The sequence below is a fragment of the Hypanus sabinus genome, chromosome 7 (genome assembly GCF_030144855.1).
Source record: "Hypanus sabinus isolate sHypSab1 chromosome 7, sHypSab1.hap1, whole genome shotgun sequence".
Classification (NCBI taxonomy): Eukaryota; Metazoa; Chordata; class Chondrichthyes; order Myliobatiformes; family Dasyatidae; genus Hypanus; species Hypanus sabinus.
In genome coordinates, this window is record NC_082712.1 from 94963296 (window position 1) to 94981326 (window position 18031).

General features: G+C 48.5%; 1 protein-coding gene across 1 annotated transcript in view; it reads left to right on the forward strand.

Annotated features, from left to right (window-relative positions):
• The first annotated feature begins 4254 nt into the window (after window positions 1-4254).
• The window catches only part of LOC132397009 (P2Y purinoceptor 3-like), a 33186-nt gene continuing 19409 nt past the window's right edge, over window positions 4255-18031 (forward strand). The window contains exon 1 of the mRNA XM_059975221.1: window positions 4255-4443. The gene's annotated coding sequence lies outside the window, so the exon portion shown is untranslated. The remainder of the gene's footprint in view (window positions 4444-18031) is intronic.

Here is an 18031-nt window from a genome sequence, read left to right on the forward strand (position 1 = left end):
ACCACAGAGAATACTTTTGTCTTTTATGATTAACTCTGGGAGTCCTGGTGCAGGATTCCCTAAAGATTAATTTGTAGTTTGCATCAGTGGTGGGGAAGGCAAATGCAACGTTCATTTGCGTTCATTTCGAGAGGGCTAGAATAGAAAAGCAAGGATGTGATGCTGAGGCTTTATAAGGCACTGGTGAGGCCTCTCCTGAAATATTGTGAGCAGTTTTGGACCCCTTATCTAAAAAAGGATGTGCTGGAATTGGAAAGGGTCCAGAAGAGAATGATCCCAGGAATGAAAGGGTTAAAATATGAGGGGTTTTTAATGCCTCTGGGCCTGCACTCCGAGGAATGAGAGGAGGATCTCACTGAAACGTAAAAGCCTCGGTAGAGTGGACGCGCAGAGGACGTTTCCAACGGTGGGGGAGTGTCAGATCAGAGAGCAAGGCCTCAGGGTAAATGGAAGTGGAATATATAACAGATGGGGAGGAATTTCTTTAGCCCGAGGGTGGTGAATCTGCAGAATTCATTGCCACAGATAGCTGTGGAGGCCAAGTCTTTGGGTAAATTCAAGACAGAGGTTGACAAGTTTGTGATCAGTAAGGGTGTCATAGGTTATGGGGAGAAGTGAAGAAATGGCGCTGAGAGGGATAATAAATCAGCTGTGATGGAATGGCCGGGCAGACTCGATGGGCTGAATGGCTTCATTCTGCTCCTGTGGTCAGCAAATGCAGTGCAAATTGACTCGTGCAGAGCTGGAGTCGGAGGGGCAAACTGGGGGAGAGTTTCAGTCTCAGAGACGCCACTGCAGTTTGCAGCAACACAATCTCCCTGTGCCTTTTATCATTATTCTGTCTCTAATATCCAAGCCAGATAGCTTAATTGACAACTGTTGTTCCTGCATCACTCGACAAACAGGGCTAATGGGTTCGATTAGCCACCGCGCACTCACGCTCTGTGTAATCTGTGCTTGCCTGATTAAGTCGTGTTTGACCAGGACCATCCTCTGGGCATGTTTTTCTCTGCAGAACAAACAGCTTGGTGTCAGAGATGAGTTGATGAAGCGACAGTGGGCCAGCTGTCCCTCACTGAATTGCCCCCACCCCTCTGTGTTGGCGGGAAGGAGGTGAGGTTTATTCCGTGCATAACCAGCACGCCCAGCTGCCCTTGGACTGAGACCCTTCCCCCCCCCCCCCCCCACCAGCCCCACAGCAGAGCAACAAGATGCCATAAATGGCATCTCCCCAGACTCTGTGACCCAGCCCCAGCTCTGTCGCGTTCCCAGTACCCCCAGCCGTTGTCCGAAGCTTAGCCAGGCCTGTCCGGGTCGGGTCGGGGTGGGCCTCCGACCTTCCATGATTCAGCAGGTGCTGGAAATCCAAAGCAACAAATACAGAATTGCTGAAGGAGCTCAGCAGGACAGGAAGCATTTACAGAGGGAAATAAATGGTCGGTGTTTCGGGCCAAGACCTTCCATCAGAACTGGAAAGGAAGGGGGCAGAATCCAGAATGTGAAGGGAGGACCATGTAGGGCAGTATTTCCCGGCAGGTATCCACTTTAATCCCTATCCCCGTTCCAGAATATCAGTCCATGACCTCCTCTACTGCCATGATGAGGCCAGAAACAACACCTTGTATGCTACAGCATTTCAAGCTAAGGGAGGAGGTAGTGCTGGGTCTCTTAAAGAGTATTAAGGTGGATAAGTCCCCAGGCTTGATGAGATAAACCCCAGGTATTGCGAGAACCAAGTGAAGAGATTGTGGGGCCTTTGTGTCCTTCCTTGGCACAGGCGAGGTCCTGGAGGACTGGCAAGCTGCCACAGTTGTTCCTTTGTTAAAGAAGTGAACCAGGAATAATCCTGGAATCTACAGATCAGTGAGTCTCACATCAGTGGTAGAGAAAGTTAGTGAAGAGAATTCTTGCTGATAGGAATTGTCTAATTAGGGAGAGTCAGCATAGCTTTGCGTATGACCAATTTGGCTGAGTTTTTTTGACAAGATGACGAGGTTAGGGCAGTGGATGTGGTCTAGATGGATTTTAGTAAGGTGTTTGCATGGGAGGCTCATCCAGAAGATTAAGGTGCATTGGATCCATGGTGAATCGGCCTTTTGGACTCAGAACTGGTTTGTGCAGAGAAGACAGAGGGTCCTTCTTCTAGCTGGAAGTCTGTAATTAGTGTTTTTCTGCAGGGACCTGTGCTGGGACCTCTACTGTTTGTGATCTATATAGATTACCAAGATAAAAATGTAGATTAGTAGGTTTGCAGATGATACAAAGATTGTTGGTGTTGTGGGCCGTGTAGAAGACTGTTGACAAAGAATACAACATGATGTAGATCAGTTGCAGATACGGGCAGAGGAAATAGCAGATGCAGTTTAACCTGGGCAACTGTGAAATGTTGCACCCTGGTAGGTCAAATGTAAAGAGACAATACAATGGCAAGACCCTTAATCTGGTGATGAGCAGAGGCATCTTGGGGTTCAAGCTCACAGTGGCTACACAGGTTAACATGGTGGTTAAGGAGATTTATGGCATAATTGCCTTTATTAATCAAGGTATTGAGTTCAAAAGTCAGGAGGTTATGTTGTAGCTTTATAAAACTCTAGATAGGCCATATCTGGAATATTGCATACAGTTCTAGTCACCCCAGAACTATTGCATTCATTAGGAAGGATGTTGAGGGTGCAGAAGAGGTTCACAGCGGTGCTGCCTGGTTTAGAGGGCATATGCTGTCATGACAGGCTGTTTTCTCTGTAGCGACAGAGGCTGAGGGGGAGATCTGATAGAGGTTTATATGAGAGGCATGGATAGAGTAGGCAGATTCAGGGAGTTCCCAGGGTTGAAATGTCTAATACCAGAGGGCGTACTTTTAAGGCAAGAGGGTGCAATTTCAAAAGAGAGGTGAGGGGTAGGATTTTTACACAGAGAGAGAGATGGGTGCCTGGATTCCACTGCCTGGGGTGGTGCCAGAGGCAGATACATTAAGGACTTTTCGATCAACACATGAATGTGAGAAAAGGGAAGGATATGAACATAGTGTAGGCAGAGGGGATGGTCATCTGATAACTAATTTATTTGGTTCAGCACGGCAGTGTGGGCCAAAGGGTCTGTTCCTGATCTATCTTCTATTCTGATCACAAACAAGAGAAAATCTGCAGATGCTGGAAATCCAAGCAAACACAAAACAAAATGCTGGAGGAACTCAGCAGGCCAGGCAGTGTCTATGGAAAAGAGAACAGTCGACATTTCAGGCCGAGACCCTTCTATTCCACCTGGGTAACCTCCAACCTGATGGCACTGATGTTGTTTCCCAGCCCTGTCCTTGTAAATCCCCTCTGCCCCCTCGTTTCCAGAACAGGGAGACCAAGCCTAGAAGGGCTATGTAGGATCAGTCATTGTGTACCAGGACTGGCGAGATGTTTGAGCACAATTCAGATCGTTCTCGATTGGGATGGAATGACATGGACACATCGTAAGCACAAAAGGTTCTGCAAATGTGGGGACACACTGGAGGAACTCAGCAGGCCAGGCAGCAACTATGGAGAGGATAAACAGTCGACGTTTCAGGCTGAGACCCTTCATCAGGACGTGGCAAGCTTGGCTTTATTAGTCGAGGCATTGAGCTTAAGAGTTGGGAAGTTACGTCGCAGCTTTCTGAACCTCTGGTTGAGTTTCTTCTGGGGCATTGCGTTCAGATCTGGTTGCCCCATCATGGAGGCTTTGTGAGGGGGGGGGGTTTGCAGAAGAGGTTCACCAGGACACTGCCTGAATTAGAGAGCATGAAACGTAAGCAGAGTTTGGACAGACTTGGGTTGTTTTTCCCTCTCCGGAGCATCAGAGGCTGAGAGGAGACCAGAGAGAAGTTTGTAAAATCACGAGAGGCCTAGATCATGTCAGATACGTGGACAGCATCGACAGTCAGAATCTTTTCCCCAGGGTAAGAGTGTCCAATACTAGAGGACGTACATTTAAGATGAGAGAGGGAAAGTTTTACACAGAAAGTTGTGTGTGACTGGAGCAATAAGCCCCAATGGGGGACCTCGGCCCAAAAAACGTCAACTCCTTATTCCCCTCCATGGATGCTGCTTGACTTTCTGAGTTTGTCCTGCAGAGAGACGTGGCGATGCTGGGAGGCTGGAGATAGATGGGGGGATTGGTGACGGGAGACGATGCTTGGCAGGTTGGGAGCTGAAGCCTCTGGGTTACTGGTTGCCTGGAGACGCCGTTGGATGAGTTATTAACCACGGGTAACGAGGTGCATCAGCTGACACAGCTATCTTCGCCACAACAGCAAGTACACGGACCTGCGACCAGGAGCTGAAAATACAGCCGCTGGAAAAACAGGAGCACGTTCTGGGAACGCCGTTTGGAGGAGCGGGGAAGGGGGGAGGAGGGAGAAACGAGGTGGCGGAAATCGCTGGAAGGCCCCGCAGGGGCAGCCCTCGCTTCTGACCGGTGAGTATGTCTCCGACTGCGTGGCGCTCGGTGTCTGGGAGACATCCGGCCCTGCTTCCCAGGGCTCGGCATCTCCGAGGATCGGTGGTTGAAGGGGGTGACTCCCCCCCCCAACTTCCTTTCCAGTCCTGATGGAGGATCTCGGCCCGAAACATCGACTCTTGATTCCCGCCCATGGATGCTGCCTCACCTGCTGAGTTCCTCCAACATTTTGTGTGCGTTTCTGTATTTCCAGCACCTGCAGAATCTCCTGTGTCAGTAGTTTAAGGCCCTGGCCTCCCTTACCTCCCCAATGTCCGCTGTCCAACCCCTCCCCTCTCCTCTCTACTACCTGCCCAACTCTCCGGGGAATGTTGAGTCAGGGTGCGTGGCACAACCTACTCTACCCCGACCCCTATCAGAGGGGGTGATTGGGAGGGAATGGGAAGTGGGGCAATAATGCAGGAGGAGGGGTGAAATGGAGGAGCTGAGATAGCAATAGAGGAGGGGTAGGAGAGAAGGACTTGGCTCTGCTTCCTATGCAAACCCCCCCCCCCCCAAGTTCTGAGATCATTGCACAGTGCAATCCCATCCATCTGTGGATCACACAAATTTAATGTCCCAGGGTTTAGGAGCCCAAGCTGGAGGGCAATTATTTGTGTGGTGACTCCCATTTGTGCTCAGCCATTCCCATCCCTACACACTCCCACCCCTGATACCACTGTAACCCCCTCCGGCCCCGACACTCCTCCCTGCCTCTGTAACCCCCTCCAGTCCCTATCCCCTCCCCGTCTCTGTAACCCCCTCCGGCCCCAACACCCCTCCCTGTCTCTGTAACCCTCTCCTCAGACCCCTACACCCCTCCCTGTCTCTGTAACCCCCTCCATCCCCTACACCACTCCCTGTCTCTGTAACACCCTTCATCCCCTACACCCCTCCCTGTCTCTGTAACCCCCTCCGGTCCCTACACCCCTCCCTGTCTCTGTAACCCCCTGCAGCCACCCCATGTTCTTGTAACCCCCTCCGAGCTATACATCCCCCATTCTATATGTAATTCTGGATTTCCAGTACTGTACTTGCAGAATCTCTTGGGGGTGGGGGGTGGGGGAGAGTTGGAGCAGGAACTCCCCATCCACCAGGAACATTGACCACATGAATCTGAATCTTTACCCCCCCCCCCAGCCCGCTCCCCCGCCGAGTAACTGAGCTGGAACTTTGACTGCCTGTGGGATTTTCCTGTGCACAGCAAGATCCCAGGAGCCTTCCGTACTGTCGGTAGGTGGGGTGGGGATCAAGCCACCTTCTTCCCAAGCAGAACACCATTGGGAACTCTTGCACACAATGTGCTGGAGGAAATCAGCAGGCCAGGCAGCATCCGGTCAATGTTTCGGGCCAAGGCCCTTCATCAGGCCTGGAAAGGAAGGGGAGAAGTCAGATTCAGGAGGAGGGAGGGTTGCAGGTGGTAGGTGAAACCGGGAGAGGTGAGATAAAGAGCTGGGAAGTTGATTGGTGAAAGAGATACAGGCTGGAGAAGTGGGGATCTGATAGGAGAGGACGGAAGGCCACGGAAGAAAGGGAAGCGGGAGGAGCACCAGAGGGAGGTGGTGGGCAGGTGAGGAGATAAAGTGAGAGGGGGAAACGGGAATGGGGAAGAAGGGGGGGGCAATTACCTGAAGTTCAAGAAATCAATGTTTGTTCATCAATTTGCCCCTACACCACTTCCCTCACTGCCATTCAAAGCACCAAATAGTCCTAGGTGAGGCGACACTTCACCCATGAGTCAGTTGGGGTCATTTTCTGTGTCCAGTGCTCCCAGTGTAGCCTCCTGAATATCGGTGAGACCACTTCACTGAGCACCTACAAAAAGCAGGACGTCCCAGTGGACATCCATTTCAATTCCACTTCCTGCTCCTATTCTGACATGTCGGGCCAAGGCCGCCTCTAGCCACAGTACGAGGCCACACTCAGGGTGGAGGAGCAACAACTTGTATTCTGTTTGGAAAGCCTCCAAACTGATGGCATGAACATTGATTTCTAGAACTTCCAGAAATTTACACTGTACCCCCACTATTCCCTATCCTGTTTCCCTCTCTCACCTTCCCTCCTTACCTGCCTATCACCTCCCTCTGGTGGTCCTCCTCCTTCCATTTCTTCCATGGCCTTCTGTCCTCTCCTATCAGACTCTCCCTTCTCCAGCCCTGTATCTCTTTCACCAATCAACTTCCCAAGCTCTTTACTTCACCCTTCTCCCTCTCCCAACTTCACCTGTCACCTGCCACCTTGTACTTTTCCCTCCACCTTCATTTTCTCATCTCTTCCCCCGTCCTTTCCAATCCTGATGATGGGTGTCAGCCCACCGCTCATTCCCATCCATTGCTGCTCCCTGACCTGCTGAGCTCCTCCAGCATGTAGTGTGTATCTTTCAGCATCTGCAGTCCGTCCTGTGTCTATCAACTTCTCCACATCCAGTCTTCCACTCTCTTGCCCCTTGGGAATCTCTAATCTCCAGTTCAACTTCTCACTTTTTCCAAAAGCCAACCCATCCAATGAGTTGTGGGCATGGGAGTATAGACCAAGAGATCGCGGTTGGATTCGTGTGTGCGTGCATGCAGAGTTTGCACATTCTCCCTGTGACCCCAGCTGCTCGAGTTCCCTCCCACATCCCAACAATGTGAAGGGTCGGTGGGTTAATCGGCCACTATGAATTGCCCCCTCGTGTGTTGGTGAGGGGTTAGAATCTGGGGGGGAGCTGATGGAAACATGGGGAGAATAAAATGTGACGGGTGTGTATGGGTGATGGGCTGAAGGGTCTTTATTCCAGCTGAAGCCCCCCCCCCGACACTCCATCTCCTCACCACCTGACCTCTGTAAACAAGCGCACCCCCACCTCCCACTCTGTTCAGCACCAAGATCTCTTCCCCCAGTGTTTGCTGGGTTAGCCACCTTCACCAGCTTCAATTGGAAATGAAAAATTTTCATCCTTTTTTCAAAATCTCTCTATCCCTCTATCCATCTGTCTGTTTCTCTCTCTCTCTCTCTCTCTCTCTCTCTCTCTCTCTCTCTCTCTCTCTCTCTATCTCTGTCTCCCTATCTCTGTCCAGCTCTATCTGTCCCTATCTATCTATCTATCTATCTGTCTCTCCATTTCTCTCATCTCTCTCCATCTCTCTCTCATCTATCTCTCTATCTCTATCTCTCTCTATCTAACTATATATATATATATATATATCTGCCCCAGAATAGGACCACCAACAACCTGCTTTTGAGCCCCCTGATGTAATCAATTAGTGGCTTTGGAATTCCCTCCCCCTTCTTTTATCATGCTCCCTGAAACCTCCTTTTTGACTGAGTTCTCCTAACAACTTTTTTAGTTATTTATGGTGTGGAACAGGCCCCTACGGCCCTTCGACCTGCGCCACCCAGCAGTCCCCCGTTTTAACCCCAGCCTAATCACGGGACAATTTACAACGACCAATTAACCCCCCAAGCGTCTGTGGAGGAAGCTGGAGCACGGTCACGGTTAGAATGTACAATCTCCTTCCAGGCTGCGGCGGGATTTGAACCTGTGCTGCTGTGTGTTGAGCTCAGCACTATGTGACCATGCCACCCAGTCTGGCTTGGGGATGTTACCTAACCACAGCTTGTGCTGCTGTGACACCGTTGGGGGGGGGGAGTTAAAGGGAGATTCCAAGGGCTCTTATCTGCACAATTTTTGCCCCAAATTAATGTTTGCGCTAACAACAAAGGAAATCGCAGATGATGAGAAGGTTGGTGGAGTTGTGGATAGTGTAGAAGGGTGTCATAGGTGACAATGGGACATTGAGCTGAGCTGAGAAGTGGCAGATGGGGTTCAATCTGGAGAAGTGAATCACTTTGGAGGGTCAAACGAAGGCAAAATACAAGGTTAATGACACAATTCTTAGCAGTGTGGGGGAACAGAGTGATCACGGGGCCCACGTCTACAGATCCCTCAAAGTTGCCACACATGTTGTCAGGGTTTTTTTTTAATTAGTTTTTTTTATACATTTTACAGATTAAAAAACCCCAAATCACAATAAGGAACATTAATACAGTGCAAAATTAAGCATACAATGACAATGTGATACAGAGAAAGAGAATTTTAAAAAAAGCACCTAAATTGAAGACAAGTAAACTTAGTGTCCTCCCCAAGCCCCAAAAAAAAACTCCAGACCAACCACAACACAATATAGAGAATATAAATCAGGACAATCAAACTCCCAGGCTGTGAATACACTTAGCAACAGAGGATAGTAATGCCTACTACCAGAAAAAAAAGGAGCTGAAAGCAAGGGACCGAAAAGAAAAAAAAACCCTAGTCAAGAGGAAGGTTATGAAAGTACTCGATAAAAGGTCCCCAGACCTTATGGAACTTTAGGTCCAAATTAAGAACTGAATAATGAATTTTTTCGAGGTCCAAGCAGGCCATAATGTCGTTAACATGTTGTTAGGGTTGTTAAACTGGCCTGTGGTGCATTGGTGTTCATTAGTCAGGGTTCGAGTTTAATAGCCGCGAGGTAATGTTGCAGCTCTATAAAACTCTGGTGAGACCACACTTGGAGTTAGTGCTCAGTTCTGGTCGCCTCATTATAGGAAGGATGTGGAAGCTTTAGAGAGGGTGCAGAGGAGATTCACCAGGATTCTGCCGGGATTGGAGAGTGTGTCTGATGAGGAGACGTTGAGAGCCAGGGTTTTTCTCTTTGGAATGAAGGAGGATGACTGAATACAGACGTACCAGATGATAAGACACATAGATAGAGTGGACAGCCAGTGCTAATACGAGGGGACATGATTTTAAGGTGATTGGAGGAAAACACAGGGGGATGTCAGAGGTAGGTTTTTTAGTGTTGTGGGTGTGTGGAACACCCTGTCAGGGGTGGTAGTAGAGACTGATACATTAGTGATATTTAAGAAACTCTTAGATAGGCACATGGATGATAGAAAAATAGAGGGGTATGTGGGAGGGAAGGGTTAAGTTGATCTTGGAGTAGGTTAAAAGGTCGGCACAACATTAGGGCACAGGTATCCACGTTTAGACGTCTGGATCTCCCACCCCTTCATCCTGCCACCAGCTTAGCTGGAAGTTAAGTTGAATGTTCAAAATCGATAATGGTAGATTATTCCAAAATTCCAGAAAAACACCAGAATTACGAGAGGACAGGAATTGCTGGGAGCACACGGCCAGAGGGGGACGTTTCTGGCCTTGGCCTAAGATGTTGAGCCTGTTTCTCTCCCCTGAAAAGCTGCCTGACACGGGGAGTCTTTCCAGCGCTTTCTGATTTTACCCTGCCTGCTGTCAGCTCTGACATCTTCCCTTTGCTTTTACTGGTCCACACAGCGTGGGGGGGGTCTCCGGTAAATCTCCCAGCGTGTTCTTGAAGCCCCAGTGAGGTCTATCCCACAAGCCTGAGTCCTTCGCTGTGGGAAGGATCAGATATTGAGCAGTCTGCTTGGGAATGACTGATTTCCTTCCTTAAGGGTCTTGTAGTGTAACAGTTTAAAGTGCCAGCAATCACCAACTGAGGTTCAATTCCCGTTGCTGTCTGTAAGGAATTTGCATGTTTTCCCTGTGAGTGTGTGGGTTTCATCCCACATTCCAAACATATACAGTTAGGGATAGAGTTAGTGAGTTCTGGGCAGGAGAAGCAATGAGACATTTGCGGGCTGCCTCCCGCACTGCGCTGGCTGTTGATCCAAGCAGTTGGTGGTGCGTTTCAGTGTTTGGATGGGAACATGACAATGCGTTTGTGCTTATCTTTACTGGTATTGCTTTATCATGCTCACACGTGCTGAGACACGGTGAACAGTATGTCTTGTATACTGCTCATATAGATCAGTGCCCTCCCTGAGCTAAAACAATAATTCAGAATAAAGTGTAACAGCTACTGAGAACGTACAGTGCAGGTAGACAATAAGGTGCCATATTATAGCAAGGTGGATTGTGAGGGCAAGAGTCCATCTTATCATACAAGAGGAGTCTGATAACAGTGGGGTAGCAGCTGTCCTTGATTCTGGTGGTCAGACAATGGGGGAGGGGAGAAGAGAGGATGTCCTGGGTGGGTGGGGTCTTTGCTCTACCCAGGCAGGGAGGAGTATAGACAAAGACCATGGCGGGGAGGCTGTCATTGTGGGGACAACAGGAAGAGAATCAGTGGGACAAATGGCCCTTTTATACATCGCAAGTGGGTGGCAGGGAGCAGGTACGTTTCCACCAAGGAGATGTAAGGAGTTCTTTCCATCTGCGAGCTTGCAGGTCACCCTTGGGCAAGGTGTAGCACCTGCTTAGCCCCCCCTAACCTCTCCCTGATCAGGGTCACGTGAAGCCACGGGAGCAGGTGGTGAATAGTCATACACCAAGTCCTGGTTATGTGACCACTGACAGACAATCTCTGAAGAGTATTGGTAATGTCTGGGGTCACCTGTCTTGCAAAGACACTGTCCAGAAGAAGGCAATGGCAAACCACTTCAGCAGAAAAATCTGCCAAGAACAATGATGGTCATGGAAAGACTACGATTGCCCACGTCATACAATGCGGCACATAGTGATGATAATAATGATGTACAAGTACATCACAAGGAAATGCGGAAATGGTGGGTTTACATCTCCTAAGCAATAAACCGGATCTGTGACAGCCTCTTCAGCCCAGTGCCCCTGTGGTTATGGCTGTGAGAGAGCTGGGGGTCTGAACCTCAGGGCTCGCTCTGTGGGGTTAGTGTCACCCCAACATCATCTTCACCTTCCATCAGCGGCAGAGCACCCGCACGCAGCCACCGGTTCGAGTCCCGCTCCGGATACGTGAGCGCAGAGTTGCTGCAAATTCTGTCTGAGATGCTGTCTTTTCAGGTGAAAAATCCCAGCTGAGGCCCCTGTTAGTGACAGGAGAACCGGGAACAGGAGTTCACATAGATCATGAGTGATCTGGCCCTGGGCCCAGCTTCACCTACCTGCCTCTTCCCTATCACCCCTAATTCCCAGACTATGCAAAAATCTATCTCACCATCTCTTAAATATATTTTAGCTCTACTGCTTCCCTGGGCATAGAATTCTACATATTCACTACTCTGGAAAAAGCAGATATATATGTGTGTTTGTGTTTTATATATATTAGGTCGCTGAAGACTTTTGCATAGTACTGTGTTTGTCAATGTGGAGCGGAGAGCAAGTTTGTAAATCTGGCGGGAGCAAATGGTGTTGGGAATGGTGAGGATGGAGCGCTATGGGAGGGGTGCCGGGAGATGGTGCAGACACACCCAGCCCTGAGACACCAGGCAAGGTCATTTGATCCCAAACAATTGGTTTATTGATCATTACAGAATGTCTCTCTGGTGCTTCCCTCTCCCTCCCCTCTTCACAACCACGATTCACCTCTCCCTGCGCCCTTCCCACTCTCAGTCCACAATAGACCCATATCAGAAAGAGGTTTATTATCACTCACATATGTTAGGAAATTTGTTTTTTGTTGTGGTAGCAGTACAGTATAATACATAAAATTACTACAGTACTGTGCAAAAGTCTTGGACACCCTAGCTATACAGTATATATGTGCCTAAGACTTTTGCACAGTACTGTGCTAATGGAAACAACTTTCCTGCCTCTTTCTTATCTAAATCCTTTTAAAATTTTATATAAGATCCCTTCTTGCTCTGGGCCGTTGAACCTCTGCTGCCAGTATATCTCTCCTCAAGCAAGATCAGTCTGCACACAGAACGTATTCCAACAGCACTCTACAGTCCTGAGAGTTCTGTAATGTGGGGAGCACAGGTCAAAGTTCAAAGTAAAACTTTGTATTGAAGTACATATGTGTTATCACATACCACAAGGGGAATGAACTTACCAGTCACCCCTTGTAATGAGATTCACTTTCTTTCAAGCATTTACAGAAAAATAAAGAAATACAATAAAATTTATGAAAAACTATACACAAACAAAAACTGACAAACAGCCAATGTGTAAAAGAAGGCAAACTATGAAAATTAAAAATAATAATAACGAGATCATGAGTTGTACAGTCCTTGAAAGGGAGTTTGAGGTGAGTGAAGTTATCCACGCTGGTTCAGGGGCCTGATGGTTGTGGGGTAATAACTGTTCCTTAACCTGGTGGTGTGGGACGTAAGGCTCCTGCACCTCCTTCCTGATGGCAGCAGCAAGAAAAGATGATGCTGCTCTCTCGTGACGGTGCTCCCGGTAAGTGTGCTGAATGGTGGGACTTGTGACGGCCTGGGCAGTATCCACTGCTTCAGGTAGGCTTCCACGCTTCCGTACCAGGCCGTGGGCATCTTGCTGTACATATGGTGGCCTCCTCGTTCCCCTACAGCCTGACACTCGATTGACCGTGAAGCCCCCCCAAGGAAAGGTTGGGTGCTATGGAAATGGGAGTGACCTCTTCCCTGTTAAGAGCAGCGCACACAAAATGCTGGGGGAACTCAGCAGGACAGGCAGCATCAATGGAGGGAAATAAGCAGTCGATGTTTCAGGCCGCGTTCCTCCTGTGCTTTGTGTGTTGCTCAAGATTTCCAGCATCTGCAGAATCTCTTGTGTCTATTTCTGTCCGAGCTGGGACCTCTGGTTGGCACAGACCAAGGCCATACTCTCCTCGGGACATTGGTCAGTCCTGAGGCTGAAGCTTGGTTTCAAAAGAAATAACAGAAGGGTCTCTTGTTTTACAATGGACTCTGAACGGAGCAGTGGCTCAGGGTCTTCTGGGAAAAGGTGCAGTGGTTAGAACCACTGCCTCCCAGCCCGACTGTGCGTGTGTGCGTGCATGCTTTTCCTGTGACTGCGTGGGTTCCCTCCCACATCCCGACAGTCTGTAGGGTCAGTAAATTGCCACAGCAGGGAGGTGAAGAGGGAATGTCCGGGGGGGGGGAGGGATTCCCTGATTCCCTGATTCTTTTGGCTGCTTTCCCGAGACATCAGGAAGTGGGAATCTATATGATTCATTGCCACAAATGGCTGTAGAGGCCAAGTTATTGTGTATATTTAAAGCAGAGGTCGATCGAATATTGATTAGTAAGGGCTTCAATGGTTATGGGGATATGGGGTTGAGAAGGAAAATAAATCAGCCACAATGGGGTGGCACAGCAGACTCGATGGGCCGAATGGACTATTCTGCTCCATTGTCTTATGGACAGGGAATTATACATCTCTTAAGGATATAGTAGGCTATTAGCCCCCCTCTTGCCTGGTCCGGCATCCAACAGATCACAATCTGGGCTTTAACCTCAGTGCCACTTTCCTGCACTGACCTCATTTCCCTCAGTCCCAAAATTCTGATATATTTCCTTTGAATGACCTTCTCGGAAGGGAAACCTCTGTTTGTAAATCTTTGGAATTCCTTCCCCTGCTCAGAGAGCCGTGGGCGGCCAGCTCACTGGGTGTACTGAAGCAGAGTCCAATAGATTGTAGTGTGCCAGAGTGACATGGATGATTGGGTGAGAAAGACTCGAGGCTTTATAACCTTAATGAATGCAGAAATGGTCTCTAGGGGCCAAATAGCCTTCAACTGCTGTCTTCTTGCTTCTACCATTGGGATGGAGGTACAGGAGCCACTCCACCAGGTTCAGGAACAGTTATTACCCTGTAACCATCAGGCCCCTGAACCAGCGTGGACAACTTCACTCACCCCAACGGTGAACTGACTCCACAACCAACAGATTCACTTTCAAGGACTCATGTTCTCGGTATTAGTTATTTTTTAATGTTTTAATTTGAACAATTTGTCTTTTTATGCACATTGGTTGCTTTTCAGTCTTTATGTATAATTTTTTTGTAAATTCTATTGCATTTCTTTATTCTCTGTAAATGCCTGCAAGAAAATGAATCTCAAGGTAGCATACAGTAACATATACGAACTTTGATAGTAATTTTACTTTGACTTTTGCATTGACCGGTTCCACTCTACCTAGAAGAGGTGTAGAAAGGAGCACAGGGACCTTATCGGGATGTTTCCAAGGAAGAGGGGGCATTACTTACTTATCAGCTTTGAAAAAGTTCAATGTGATTCCTGGTGCCCCGAAGGATGACTTTTCACCTATATCTGTGACACTTCACATGCTCTCCACCTCCTCAACAGCTTTCAATGCCCTAGCCCTGACCGCCTCCTTTTCACCATGGATGTCCAGTCCCTATACACTTCTATGCCCCAGCAAGAAAGCCTTAAAGCTCTCTGCTTCTTTTTCAACAAATTAATCAACCATTTCCCCACCATCACCACCCCCCTCCGCCTGGCAGAACCGGTCCTCACCCTCAACACCTTCTCCTTTGGTTCCTCCCACATTCTCCACACTCAAGGGGCGGCCATGGGCACCCGCATGGGCCTGAGGTATGCCTGGCTTTCTTCAACTTCCACCCTGTCCTTAAATTTACCTGGTATATTTCTGACATCTCCATTTCTGGAGACAAATCCTCTACCGACAACTTCTATAAGCCTACCGATTCCAACGACTATCTTGACGATACCTCTTCCCACCCAGTCTCCTGTAAAAGTGCCATTCCCTTTTCTCAGTTCCTTCATCATCACCACATCTGCTCCCAGGGTGAGGCTTTCATTTTCAGGACATCAAAGAAAAGAGTTTCCCTTTCTCAACGATTGATGGTGCCCTCACCTGTATCACCTTCAATTCCTGTGCATCCATGCTCACCCGATCTTCCTGCCACCTTAGCAGGGAAAGAGTTCCTCTTGTCCTTACCTACCACCCCATGAGCCTCCACATCCAACACGTCATCCTCCGCAACTTCCACAACCTCCAGTGGATCCTACCACCCATCAACTCTTCACCTCCCCACCCCCACTCTCTGCTTTCCTCAAAGATCCCTCCCTCATGACTCCCTTGTCCATTTGTCCCTCTGCACTAGTCTCCCTCCTGGCTCTTCTCCCTGCAAGTGGTCTAGGTGCTACACCTGCCCATCCGCCTCCAGTCAGGCCCACAAACTGTCCTTCCAGTTCAGGCAACTTCTCACCTGCAAATATGTTGGCGTCGTCCCTCCGTTATATTGGTCAGACCTAACAAAAGTTGGGGGTCCGTTTTACCAGGCACCTCCACTCCATCCACCAATTTAAATTCATACATTTAATTTCATATCCCCATTTCAGTGCTGCCGTGTTAGTCCATGACCTCCTCTTTTTGCCACAGTGAGACTACTCTTGGGGTGGAGGAGCATCACCTCATATTCCATCTGGGCAGTCTCCAACCTGATGAATATTGATTTCCCCTCCAGTATTTTTCCCTCCCCCTCCTATTACCCACTCTGGCCTCTTACCTCTTCTCCTCCCCTGCCTATCACCACCCCCGGATCCCCTCCTCCTTCCCTTTCTCCAATGGTCCACTCCCCTCTCCGATCAGATCCCTCCTCCTCGTCTTTTAGCTTTCCAACCCACCTGGCTTCACACATCACCTAGCTATCCTCCTTCCCCTCCCCTCACTTTTTTATCTGGCATCTTCCCCCTTCCTTTCCGGTCCTGAAGGAATGTTAACTGTTCATTTCTATAGAAGCTGCCTGACCTGCTGAGTTTCTCCAACATTTTGTGAGGGTTGCTCTGGATTTCCAGCATCTGCAGAATCTGTGTTTCATGAGAGATTGTTACAGCAAAAGATCAGAAACAGAATCAGGTTTATTATCACTGATTTACAGTACCATGCATAAGCCTTGGGCACATATACACAGCTACGGCGCATAAGACTTTTGCACAGTATTGTAAATGTCATGAAAGTTGTTTTGCAACAGCAGTACAATACAAAGGTGTAAAATTATTATAAATGACAAAAGTAAGTGCAAGGAGAGGAAAGAATAGTGAGATAGTGATCACAGGTTCATAGACTGTTCAGGAATCCGACGATGAGGGAAGAAACTATCCTGAAAGCATCTTCAGTCTCCTGTACCTCCTCCCTGACGGTAGTAACGAGAAGAGGGCATGTCCCGGAGGGTCCTTCGTGATGGACGTTGCCTCCTTGAGGCCTTGCCACCTGGAGGTATCCTGGCTGGTGAGGGAGGTTTGTGCTGGCAGCCTCTTTCGATCCCGGTGATGCAGCCAGTCAGAATGCTCTCTGCCAAGAAGAGATTTGTTGCAGCCGACAGAGAGGCCAGTCAGCCCATTCCCTCACTCCGCAATGTGATACATTTCCCAAACCCCAGGGAACGTTCTCCCTCCTGAAGGTGCACATTAGCACCACTTCACAACCTCCCTCCGCCTTATGCACAATGCATTGTGGAGTTCCCTCCTCTTCCCACAGATACTCACCCCATCACATCTGCCTCCATTTTCACACTAAACCTACCCTCACCTCTTGCACTCTCCCCACATTCCCATCAGCTCCCCCCCCCCCCCATCGACAACAGACAGCACACGTCGTTGGGATGTGGGAGGGAACATGAACACCCCGGGAAAACCACACATTCACAGGGAGAACGTGCAAACTACACACACAAACAAGTACAGACATACACACAAAGCACACGCATGTGCGTGCACAACATATACACATGCACAAGCACACGCATGTGCATGCACACACAAATGAAGCACAATATATACACAAGCACACTCAGACGTTCTCCCATCGTAAGGCGGTACAGTAGCGTAGCGGTCGGTACAATGCTTTATAGTTCCAGCCTGTAAGGAGTCTGCACGTTCTCCCTGTGACTAGTTGAGTTTCCTCCAGGTTCTCTGGTTTCCTCCCACAGTCCAAACACATGCCGGTTAGGGTTAGCAAGTTCTGGACATGCTATGTTGGCACCAGGAGTGTGGTGGTATTTGCAGATTCCTCCCAGCATATCCTCGCTGATTTGATTTGATGCAAACTATGTGTTACACTGTATGTTTTGATGTTTCAATATAAATGTGACAACTATAGCTAAACCTTTATTGTTACATACACTGGCACACAAACTCATTATGCGTCTGGGCACAAGCACACACACAAACACACAGATGTACACACATACACAAACACAAAACATACTCGAGCGCACACATGCAGGCTCGCACATACACACAGCGCTGGAGGTCAGGATTGACACAAGGAACCGTGGAGAGTGTCTGGGAAAGGAATCAGTTGAATTGGATTTTGTTGGGGGTAAATAGGAAGGAGTTTTGTCTGTTGGGATTTTGTTGGGGGTAAATAGGAAGGAGTTTTGTCTGTTCGGATTTTGTTGGGGGTAAATAGGAAGGAGTTTTGTCTGTTTGGATTTTGTTGGGGGTAAATAGGAAGGAGTTTTGTCTGTTCGGATTTTGTTGGGGGTAAATAGGAAGGCGATTTGTCTGTTGGGATTTTGTTGGGGGTAAATAGGACAGAGTTTTATTTGTTGGGATTTTGTTGGGGGTAAATAGGAAGGCGTTTTGTCTGTTGGGATTTCGTTGGGGGTAAATAGGAAGGCGTTTTGTCTGTTGGGATTTTGTTGGGGGTAAATAGGAAGGCGTTTTGTCTGTTGGGATTTTGTTGGGGGTAAATAGGAAGGAGTTTTGTCTGTTCGGATTTTGTTGGGGGTAAATAGGAAGGAGTTTTGTCTGTTCGGATTTTGTTGGGGGTAAATAGGAAGGAGTTTTGTCTGTTGGGATTTTGTTGGGGGTAAATAGGAAGGAGTTTTGTCTGT